Genomic DNA, 2,960 nt, shown 5'->3' with positions numbered 1-2,960 from the left:
GAATGTCACTACCAATCCGATTACATTACAGGGGTGGGCAAAGTACCGCGGAGGTCTATGAACCGGCCCGTCTGCCAAAATGTGAAGTGCACTTGTTTTCTTTTGTTTAATTCAGCCTAGCTCAATTTGTTTAAATTTTATTCATCAAGTACAACAGCGTTAGAAATCGGCAGCGCGTAACATTCTAATACAGAGTATAAAGATAACAAATGACACGGCTGACATGTTTCATGTCAAAAAGCATCTTGGGCGGCTACCTTCAAACAAAAGACTGGTTTTGTGAGCGAATTTAAACAGCTTCACTGTACACAGTATATTCGGTAAGTGAACGCCATTATGTACTCATTTGTTGCCCATTTCATTATCACTAGGTTTGCTGTTCACCTGGCCTGGGATTTTGGTATTTTGTCGGCCGGCCGCAGAGCTTAGAATTTTGAGACCGGCCCACAAAAAGCAAACTTTATCCACCCCTGGATTACAAGGATCACCACACTCTGGTACCGTTGTCTTCGCGGCCTTGTCCCAGCATTGCTGTACCATCCGAGCCGGTCTCTTCGTCTGCTTGTGTTCCCTTCCTCTCTTTGCCGCACAACCGACGGAAGAAATGTGGCAGACACTCCCGTTTGGAATTATATGGTGACATGGCAGGCAAGTGGAGTAAATGAGTCGGCACGGCGCGGACAGACTGGGGGGGGGGGGGAAATTGGTGTTTTACGCCGTGTCAGCAGCTATATTAGGCTATATTACGGCAAGCAGCCAGCCCTGTAAACAGATGCCACGTGCAGAGAAAGATCAGCGTGCCCGAGACGAGAAATGAACTCAAGGCAGCCAACCTTCACTGTATTGGTGACAGGCGCTAACAGCGCTAACCGTTGCGCCACCGGACCGCTGCGGACAGACTGAGCCGCATGTGCTGAACGAATAACAACAAGAACACAAGTAATCAGCCTGTTTACAAATAGTTTAGGATTATGGGATAATATAATTAACCGTCCTTTTTCGTCGAGACACGGCAAGTGCCAAGACGGTACAGGCGGGAAATAGAGGCTGTTTTCCAAGCAAGGTGCGGTGACCACTTTTATGGTATCCCGGATTTGTACAGTTCATTCGGAATTTTGTCATTTTCACGCAGATCCCTTTTGTAAATTGTTAATAGGCACAGCGACTACACCTAGGAAGCCTAGGAAGATGTGTAAACCGTGAAGGTGTCGTCACACTAGCAAAATTCGAGGGCTTTAATACTGTTGGCCCAAGAGTGGGCAATGCCGAGAAACTAGAGGGCGGTCGCCCGTTCCCCAGAGGCGGAGCTGGTGTTCACAACGTCCACCCCTACAGGAGGCGTCTGTTCTTTTCTATTGGTTGCATTGTGTGGCGTGTGAACTGAAGGAACATCGGTCCCCCAGCGACTGCGATTAAGTGTTATGCGAGTACAACTGTGTTTGTGATCGATGGACGACAGTGGCATCTACTGTAAGCGCGCCGGCATGTTCTCCAACTCAGGTTGACTGCTGCATGGGGAAAACTTCTATTGTTACTGAATGCAGAGTTGTGAGAATTTTCCCATTGGTAGTCAATATCGTATTCGTAATGAGTAACTCTTTGCTGTGAGTTATAGTTTTTTTTCTCGTTATTGTATAATTTAAGCAACGAAGGCTGTGACATACATTTTATAATTAAAAATTAATAGGGCTTGTTAGAGACAGGTATAGTTTGTCTTTGGTCATGAACGAAGGAACGCGCAAATATCAGGACGAGTGCTGAAGTGTCGGGCGTGCATGTGTCTGTGACATAAGTCTGTCTCATTATTCGTGCTGCGTTCATAAGAACTAGCTGTTCACAATTTTTATGTTTTGTAGTTGAGCGGCAGCACTAGCAGAGAAGACTGGTGTTAAAAAGAAGCATGCCTTGACTTGCTCCTGTTGAAGTACCTCTTCTCAAAGATCCTTTCTCCTAGTTTATTGGTCAGCGAGAAGTGTTTTAGTATACCGTTAATCTCTATTGTCTCTTGCTGTCCATACTTTCCAGCTTGCAAGAAGTTGGACAGCTGGGTGAAAATATCCAGTATAAATACTTCAACTGGTCACCAACTGAAAAGAAGTGAAAGAAGCAAATACGTTAGCCTTCTTCAGACAGAAAACCGTACATCTTTGACTATTGACAAAAAGAGAGCATCACCTAATTTCTCCTATTTTACACCAGCAGCTCTTGCATTCCAGGCCAGTTGAAGTCAAATGACCACAAAAATCACAAATTTTCACATAATCGGCATATCATCAACATAATTCAGACTTGTGGTCATGTAGTGCAATCTTTTCTTGATCAAAACTTTTCAAGTGAAGCATGAAAACATGACCACAAAAAAATTCAGAAAGTAAAATAGCAACTCAACCCTTTGAAGTCTATTGTGATACTCAAAATCACCTGCATCTATTCCATTTAATTTTCTAACCAGCTAACAGCATTTCGCGTGCTAAAACATAAATAAATGTGTAAACTTACCAATCATTTTCAAATAAAAGGTGTAAATAATTACTTTACACCTAGTTTATTCCTTGTTACTCCCCAAGAAGCATAGGGCCGCAACACCTCCCCAGCATACCCGGTTTTGGGCAGCACACCTCAGTTGGGTCCATGTGGTTCCCTCGTCCTTTGCCTCACTCTCTACTGTTCCTTTCCAAGTCTGTTTTGGTCTCCCAACTCTACCCTTCCCCTGGTTGGTTCTTTTCCACAGGCAGCTGCTGAAGATCTTTTCAGGCCAGCTTATTCCCAGAATATGGCATAGGCATCGGTTGGTAAAGGTCTGGAGCTCGTTGTTGATGGCATTTGCCACTCTCCAGGTTTCAGAACCATACAGTAGGACTCCTTTCACATTGGTGTTGAAGATGCGGGTCTTACTGCTGAAGGATATTGCTCAGGAGTTCCAGATGGAACGTAGGCTGATGAAAGTATGCCTGGACTTG

This window comes from Pomacea canaliculata, linkage group LG9, assembly GCF_003073045.1.
Source record: "Pomacea canaliculata isolate SZHN2017 linkage group LG9, ASM307304v1, whole genome shotgun sequence".
Classification (NCBI taxonomy): Eukaryota; Metazoa; Mollusca; class Gastropoda; order Architaenioglossa; family Ampullariidae; genus Pomacea; species Pomacea canaliculata.
This window is presented reverse-complemented; position numbering follows the sequence as displayed.